General features: G+C 45.8%; 1 protein-coding gene across 1 annotated transcript in view; it reads right to left on the minus strand.

Moving 5' to 3' along the window:
* ATP8B4 (ATPase phospholipid transporting 8B4 (putative)) overlaps positions 1 to 7,118 on the minus strand; it is a 124,672-nt gene extending 117,554 nt beyond the window's left edge. The window contains exons 1-2 of the mRNA XM_079953175.1: positions 6,978 to 7,118; positions 1,606 to 1,710 (exon numbers count right to left, since the gene is read on the minus strand). The gene's annotated coding sequence lies outside the window, so the exon portion shown is untranslated. The remainder of the gene's footprint in view (positions 1 to 1,605; positions 1,711 to 6,977) is intronic.
* Positions 7,119 to 9,240: the final 2,122 nt, after the last annotated feature.

A 9,240-nucleotide genomic window follows, 5' to 3' on the forward strand; every position in this document is an offset into this window, starting at 1 on the left:
TATAATTTTCTGGCTGCGAGATCAAAGTTAGCTTCTATTCAAACCTCAATTCAGATAATAAGTTCATTTGCTGCAAAGTACTTAGCATTTAGATATACACCAGGCTAACAACCCTTCTCACAACACCACACAAACAGTTACTCCTTCAGGATAGCAAAATATTTTTATATATTGATCATTCCAATTATTCACCAACAACATCTGGTTGGCCACTGTGAGAAAAGGATGTTAGCTAGACTGGGGTGGGCTTTTGTTCTGATCCAACAGAGCTTTTCTTATGTTCCTGAATTCCATAGAGGGAAACTCATTTGCAGCACGCACTCTTTGGATCAAGGCAGAACGCTTCAATTTCTGTGAATATTGCAAGTGTGGCATAATAATTAAGAAGGTTGGATTAGGACCTGGCAAAGCACAGGATTTGAATCCCCTCGCAGCCATGAAACTCACTGGGTGACCTTGGAGCCAGTCACCATCTCTTAGCCTAACCTACCTCACCGGGTTGTTGGGAGGGTGAAATGGGAAGGAGGAGAGCAATGTACAGTGGTACCTCAGGTTAAGTACTTAATTTGTTCCAGAGATCCGTTCTTAACCTGAAACTGTTCTTCTTCTTTTTTATAAATAATATTTATTAAAATTTTAAAGGTTACAAAAAGAAAGAATAAAAACACCATATCAAACAAAAACAAAACAACGCATCACAATAAGGAAGAAGAAGAAGAAAAAGAGGGGGGGGAGAGAAAAAACAAATACAACTAATCTTCCCATAACTTGTCTTTCATTTGCTTGTTTCCTTGACCTCCTCACACCTCCCTTTTTTGTATTCTAGTTCAGTTGACTATTTCAGCAAATCCTTTCCATCTTTTCCACTTTTTGTTCTGTAATTTATCTTAATATAATGTAACTTTACTTTCCCTCCTTTCACCAATTAACAGTCTATTTTTTCCTAAACCCTTATAACATTTCTGCTAAAACCACATAACTTCATTCCAACATCCTTCTAACATTCATTAATTTTACAATGTTTCTGTAGATAGTCTTTAAATTTCTTCCAATCTTCCTCCACCGACTTAACCTGAAACTGTTCTTAACCTGAAGCACCACTTTAGCTAATGGGGCCTCCCGCTGCGCCGCCAGAGCACGATTTCTGTTCTCATCCTGAAGCAAAGTTCTTAACCTGAAGCACTATTTCTGGGTTAGCGGAGGCTGCAACCTGAAGCGTATGTAACCTGAAGCGTATGTAACCTGAGGTACCACTGTACAGTGGACGCTCGGGTTGTGAACGTGATCCATGCAGGAGGCACGTTCGCAACCCACAGCATTCGCAACTCGCAGCGCCACGTCTGCGCACGCGTGGGTTGCGATTTGGTGCTTCTGCGCATGTGCAAAGCACGATTTAGCACTTCTGCGCATGCGCGAGCACCGAAACCCGGAAGTAACCCATTCTGGTACTTCTGAGTTCGGCATGGTGCGTGACCCGAAAACACGCAACGTGAAGCGTCTGTATGACTGTACCAGGTATGACTGTACCTTGAGCTCCTTGGAAGAAAAAAGGTGGCCTATATATATAAAATGAATAAATAAGTAAATAATAAATAAACAGCTTACCACAGCAATCTAGATGGCTCTGTAGAGAAAGCTCTCCAATGCCATGCCATGAGGACAACATCTCCTTCACTTTTCAGAGATCTTCTAGTTTCCAAAAGGTCCACACTAAGCAAGGAAAGGAAAGGAGAGTTATCATCTGTTCAGTAAAAGCCCTGCTTCTACTTCTTACATTTCTGCAGTATAAAAACTGAAAGTGCTACTGGAGAGAGAGAGTGCAAAGTGTGCACTTGAGTCCAAGCATGTTGTGGTGCCCTGCTCCAAAATAAAACATTTCTGAATTGTCCTTCCACAAAATGCACACAAAAAATGGCATAAAGCTTACACACACACACACACAATTCAGCACCTCTATGCCACCTTTCTGGTGTTCCGAACACCATATTATTATCTCAATAATAACCTTTTATATATAGGGTGCCTACATTCTGCATGTGCAAATGGCTTTAGATAGCTATTATGTCCATAAATTACCATATAGCATATATTTAATACATAAAAAACAGTGAAAATTTGTTGTTGACAAAGGACAGCTGGACATATAAAGGGCCCCATTATCTTCAGTAGCTTAGGGCCTCATCAAACCTAAATGCGGCCCTGACAGGATTGCTCTGCACAAGTGCTATCCCATAGACATTTCCCTGGGAGCAAATCTTGCTGAACCTGACAGGGTTTACATGTGACAGATATATAAAGATATATAAAGGTAAAGGTAAAGGGACCCCTGACTATTAGGTCCGGTCATGGCCAACTCTGGGGTCGTGCTGCTCATCTCGCTTTATTGGCCAAGGGAGCCATCATACAGCTTCTGGGTCATGTGACCGGCATGTCTAAGCCGCTTCTGGCGAACCAGAGCAGCGCATGGAAACGCTGTTTACCTTCCCGCTGGAGCATCACCTATTTATCGACTTGCACTTTGACGTGCTTTCTAACTGCTAGGTTGGCAGGAGCAGGGACCGAGCAACGAAAGCTCACCCCGTCGCGGGGATTCGAATCGCCAACCTTCTGATTGGCAAGTCCTAGGCTCTGTGGTTTAACCCACAGCGCCACCCACGTCCCTAGAAGTGGGATATATACCTTTGATGAAATGAGGGTTCCCTGCATTCACACACCTGAGATAACATGTGCTGCATTTTGACTGTGAGACAACTCTCAAACTTTTTCACCTGCTTGGTCCTCCATCAGCTTCACAGACAAGCTCCACCAAGTTCCATTGTTTGTTTGTTTGTTTTAAGTTTTTATTTATACTTTTCAAATTCATGCATTTCATTAATTTTACAATCATTTTAACATTTCCAAGTCTGACTTCCTTCCCCCTCTTTCTGCAGTTCCTTAAATTTATTTTTTAATACCTTCTGCATATCCAAATTCATTCAATTTGCTCATTTAATTATCTACTTTAAATATAAATTCTTATGAAGTTGCAGGTTATTACAGTAATGACCGCTCCCCACTTAAAACGGGGGGCGCCCTTTGCGGGGACGCGTGCAGCCCTGGATCTGGAGTGGCCCCATCAGCATAGGCTTTGCCTTCCCTCAGGTGGGATACCTGGAGGTCCCCGCCTACCCCAGTGAGTTGTCCAATCCCACCTGGGGGAAGCGTTGCCAGGGAAACCAGGCCAGGTAGGGGGAGGGATTACCTGCCCACACAATAGAGGGTGGATCTTAATTGTTAATCCTCACTAATTCTTATGAAGTTGCAGGTTATTACAGTAATCCTGTGATATGCTGAGCTCCGTTGCTGCCCCTTGCAAGAGTTTTCCAACTCCCCATTTTTTGTGTTGTGAATTTCTTACGCCAACAGCCCTGTCTGTGTACAAATGATTCTTTCAATGAAATATGGATTTAATGAAGGAAGGTGAGAAATAAAGCCTTCTGCAGTTTTCTCGCATACATATTTCAAACCACATCTCTTCTGTTTTTCAACAGGTGACTAACAGCGCGACCTTAACCATGCCTACTCATAAGGAAGTCCCACTGAATACATTAGGGATTACTCCCAGGTAAACAGGGCTAGGACTACAGCCTACACCAACAAAGGCAGCCCATTACAATTATAACTCACCGAGAATTAATCAACCCAATCTGGGGGACACAGTCCTGTGCAAATACAGTCAAGTAATTACAGGTGAGAAGGAGCAGCTGTAAGCTAGGCTGACATGGGGATTAGAGGCAGAGCAATTAACTTGAATTGACTACAAGGCAGCAGGTGTTAGACCCAGAGGTCTCATTTCAGGGTTTGGGGAGGGGGGCAACAAAGATTTCAGGAAGTAAGAAACAATTCCAAACAGGGAAGAATGGCAAGGTAAAATGCTAGATTATGCCAAAATGGCAAAACTAACTGGGACCATAGCTGTCAACTTTCAGATTTGAAAACAAGGGATCAGCAGCCTCACCTGTCCAGGGGGCAGTCCACAGGATATCTAACAATCTGGGACAGCAGCGGGAAACGACGCTGGAATAAGGGAATTTCCCGCAAAAAAAGGGAAGGTTGACAGCTATGACTAGGACACGGGTGGCGCTGTGGGTTAAACCACAGAGCCTAGGACTTGCTGATCAGAAGGTCGGCGGTTCGAATCCCAGCAACAGGGTGAGCTCCCATTGCTCGGTCCCTGCTTCTGCCAACCTAGCAGTTCAAAAGCACGAAGTGCAAGGTGATAAATAGGTACAGCTCCGGCAGGAAGGTAAATGGCGTTTCCGTGCACTGCTCTGGTTCGCCAGAAGCGGCTTAGTCATGCTGGCCACTTGACCTGAAAGCTGTACACCAGCTCCCTCGGCCAATACAGCGAGATGAGCACCGCAACCCCAGAGTCATCTGCGACTAGACCTAACAGTCAGGGGTCCCTTTACCTTACCTATGTCACCCAGCCACAGTGGTTTGTTAAGGGTGCTAGGAATTGTAGCTTTGCTAGATCCCAGGATTCGCTGGGGGAAGCTGAATGCTTTAAATGGGATTCAAATGTATGGTGATGATGTGATCATCTACACTAATAATAATAATAATAATAATAATAATAATAATATATTTATTATTCCTATCCCAGTCACTCTGGGTGGCTCCCAACAGAATATTAAAAACACGATAAAACATTAAAAACTTCCCTAAACAGGGCTGCCTTCAGATGTCTTCTAAAAGTCAGATAGTTGTGATGGGAGGGCGCCACCACCGAGAAGGCCCTCTGCCAGGTTCCCTGTAACCTCACTTAGAAGCTTTTATCAGATTCGTTCCACTGTAACATCAGGCCCTTCCTCAAAGGATCTTGGGAATTGTAGTTTAGTCAGCAATAAGCATGTCAAGACCTTTCCATGATTAGACATTTCAAGCACTATTTACAGAAGCGCTGTTCCCATGGTGCCCTGGTAACTATTAAACTGTTTGTGCCTGCAGGGTAGATATACCTACAGATCATGGTTTCTAGAAGAGCTGAAAGAAGTAAACAGAGACGTTGTTGATTGCAGCAAGCACACGGACTTCATTTCTCCCCCATCAAAAAATATTTCATGATGAAAACCAGGTTTGGTAGTGGTTTGTGAATGCATAGGAAACTGCCCCATACACTGAGTTAGACCATCTAGCTCAGTATGGTCTACACAGATTTGCAGCTGCTCTTTAGGGTTTCGAAAAGGTACCCTGCTCATCCCTACTGAGTGCTCCCACTAGGACAATAGCTGTGTACGCACTGTGTCTCTAAAGCACATTCCAAGCACATGTACCCCCTTTAAGAATTCTGGGACAATGCAGTTCACAGAGTTACCATTCCAAGCAAACTACAGTGCCCAGCTCCAGGTTGCAAGTGGCGCTGTGGTCTAAATCACTGAGCCTTTTGGGCTTGCCAGTCAGAAGGTCGGCAGTTTGAATCCCCGCAACGGAGTGAGCTCTGGTTCCTCTGTCCCAGCTTCTGCCAGCCTAGCAGTTCAAAAGCACAGCAGTGCAAGTAGATAAATAGGTACCACTGGGGCAGGAAGGTAAACGGCGTTTCCGTGCACTCTGGTCTCCATCATGGTGTCCTGTTGCACCATAAGTGATTTAGCCATGCTGGCCACATGACCCGGAAAGCTGTCTGTGGACAAACACCGGCTCCCTCGGCCTGAAAAGCGAGATGAGTGCTGCAAGCTCATAATTGCCTTTGACTGGACTTAACTGTCCAGGGGTCCTTTACTTTTTTACCTTTACAGTGCCCAGAACTCTTTGAGGGGTGGGAAGGTGCTTTCAAAGTAAAGTGTGTGCTGCAAATATCTGTTTCTCCACTTTTATTCTTAAAGGTAAAGGTAAAGGGACCCCTGACCATTAGGTCCAGTCGCGGACGACTCTGGGGTTGCAGCGCTCATCTCACTTTACTGGCCGAGGGAGCCGGCGTACAGCTTCCGGGTCATGTGGCCAGCATGACTAAGCTGCTTCTGGCGAACCAGAGCAGCGCACAGAAACACCATTTACCTTTCCGCCGGAGCAGTACCTATTTATCTACTTGCACTTTGACGTGCTTTCGAACTGCTGGGTTGGCAGGAGCAGGGACCGAGCAATGGGAGCTCACCCCGCCGCGGGGATTCGAACCGCCGACCTTCTGATCAGCAAGTCCTAGGCTCTGTGGTTTAACCCACAGAGCCACCCGCGTCCCACTTTTATTCTTAGCCCACCTTAAATTACTTTTCTATACCTTAAAAGAAAATTTAAAAACTGGGAGCATAGGACAAACAAAGGAAGCTGCCTTCTACCACTGGTCCAGCTATTTCAATATTGTCAACTTTGACTGGCAGCTGCTTTCCCTATAGGCCTTTAGACAGGGTTGTCTCCAATCTGTACCTGGAGATGTCAGGGCTGAAACCTGGGATTTTCTACATGTGGAAGCGGTTGCTTTCCCACTGAATTTTGACCCTTCCCCCTTAAACTGTAATCAAAACCAAGCTGGATGGAGGACAATGTAGCAATTCCTCCGGAAACTTAATAAGGGGAGATATTGTAACTTAGTAGGGAAGCTCATGCCTTCGACCCAGAAGGTCCCTGGCATCTCCTGGTCCGTTGAATCTATCCAGGGGAAACCCTGGCATCTCCAATTAAAAAATCGCACCACAAGTTACAAGAAAGACCCTTTGCCTGAGACTGCCGATTGAAGATTACAAGACTGGCCGGATTTGTCCAGAAGATGGACAAATCTGGTATGGAATGAGGCAGTTTCCTACACAATCGGTCTTAATTGCTATCAAGAAATATGGGTGTCAGTTTTAATATATAGATATATAGGCACATCAAAGTAGCTTCATAAAATAAAAATAAAACATGCCTCTCTCTGTCTTTCTGTCTCTCACACACAAATTCTGGGTCTGGAAGGCATAAACTTTAAAATAAGGAGATGCGTGGGTTGTTTTTGCTCAACTTACCACTGGAGAAGCGCGTGCAGGAACCATCCTCACCTATCAACAGACCAAGGGATTTGGTTGCAAGAGAGCAACAACAGGAAAGTACAAGGCTGGATGTGAGATTAGAAAAAGGCAGATGTGCCGAGCGTGGAGGGGCAGCTGTTTCCCACGCAGCTGCGGCTGGCACTCGGCGGTTGCTCGTAGTGCCTCACCTGCTGCTAACAACCCACAGAGTGTTTCAGGAAACATGCCCTGGGAGTTCCTTTTGTTCCGATGCCAAGCGCTCGGTGTATCGCCCGCAGCACAGCTTTTCTGCACAGAGTCCGGCAGAAACTCAGCCAGAAGATAAGAAACCAGGGATGCAGATAGGTGGGGACCTTCAACCTGCTAATTAATTAACTTGTAACGTTTGCTGGAAGACATGTTTTTCCCCCCAACCCCACTTCCTCCCACCCAAAAAAAGTGTTTACCAGAGCAAACGGAGAAATTGCAAGCAGGAACAAAGGCAATAATGGTGTGCAGCAAACTAATTGAATTATGCCAACTCTCTCGCAGAGGGAGGCATTAATCCTTTTCTCTGGCACAGTTTTCAGCAATACTCTCAGACCTGGGTTTATCAGTCCTGTTTATTCTGCTGAAAGCCATTCAATAAGGAGACTGCTCAACTGAAATATTAAGGAATCACTGCCTGCATTGAGTGTAGAAGAGCCGCCCGTCTGGGCCCACCAGGTGGGTGATAACAATAAGCCCTGCTCCTGTCTCCAGCCCGGCTCATTCACTGCTGAAAGATTACTGTGATGTGTTATACGTAGGGCTGCCTCTGATGATGCTTCGGAAACTTCAGCTGGTGCAGAATTCAGCAGGCAGGTTGCTCACTGGAGCAAGACAGTTTGAGCATATTACACTGATCCTGGTCCGACTGCACTGGCTACCAATTAGTTTCCAAGCCCAATTCAAAGTGCTGGATCATCTGCTCTGGTCAGACCTCACCTGGAGTACTGTGTCCAGTTCTGGGCACCACAGTTCAAGAAGGACACTGACAAACTGGAACGTGTCCAGAGGAGTGCAACCAAAATGGTCAAAGGCCTGGAAACGATGCCTTATGAGGAACGGCTAAGGGAGCTGGGCATGTTTAGCCTGGAGAAGAGGAGGTTAAGGGGTGATATGATAGCCATGTTCAAATATATAAAAGGATGTCACATAGAGGAGGGAGAAAGGTTGTTTTCTGCTGCTCCAGAGAAGCGGACACAGAGCAATGGTTCCAAACTACAAGAAAGAAGATTCCACCTAAACATTAGGAAGAACTTCCTGACAGTAAGAGCTGTTCGACAGTGGAATTTGCTGCCAAGGAGTGTGGTGGAGTCTCCTTCTTTGGAGGTCTTTAAGCAGAGGCTTGACAACCATATGTCAGGAGTGCTCTGATGGTGTTTCCTGCTTGGCAGGGGGTTGGACTCGATGGCCCTTGTGGTCTCTTCCAACTCTATGATTCTATGATTCTATGATCTTCTGAGGCCCCCTCCTCAAGAGGTCCGGAGGGTGACAACACGAGAACGGGGCCTTCTCTGCAGTGGCTCCTCGTCTGTGGAATTCTCTCCCCAGGGAAATTCGCTGGGCGCCTTCATTATACACCTTTAGATGCCAGGCAAAAATGTTCCTTTTTAAACAGGTCTTTGGTTGATCCAATTTGCATCCTATGCCCCTTTCAAATGTGGGGGTTTGGGGGGGGGGACTATTGGGTTGTTGTTTTTTTTATTGGGTATTTTGTGGTTTTATAGCATGATTTTATTCTGTGAAGCGCCCTGAGACCCCCGGCTATAGGGCGGTATCTGGAAAGACAGATAGTGAAGCTGAGGCTCCAGTACTTTGGCCACCTCATGAGAAGAGAAGACTCCCTGGAAAAGACCCTGATGTTGGGAAAGATGGAGGGCACAAGGAGAAGGGGACGACAGAGGACGAGATGGTTGGACAGTGTTCTCGAAGCTACCAGCATGACTTTGACCAAACTGCGGGAGGCAGTGGAAGACAGAAGTGCCTGGCGTGCTCTGGTCCATGGGGTCACAAAGAGTCGGACACGACTAAACAACAAGAACAACAACAATAATAATAATGTCCTAGACACAGAGGGAAGGGTGTGGTGCAGTGGTGACGCATAAGTTTTGCATGCAGAAAGTTCCAGATTCAATATCCGGCACATCCAGGTAGGACTTGGAGAGACTTCTACCTCTCACTTGGGTCAGGAAGCATACAAATGACTGGTCTCACCCCGCTCTATAAAAATAGAGCC

Source organism: Podarcis cretensis (genome assembly GCF_951804945.1).
Source record: "Podarcis cretensis genome assembly, chromosome: 14".
Lineage (NCBI taxonomy): Eukaryota > Metazoa > Chordata > Lepidosauria > Squamata > Lacertidae > Podarcis > Podarcis cretensis.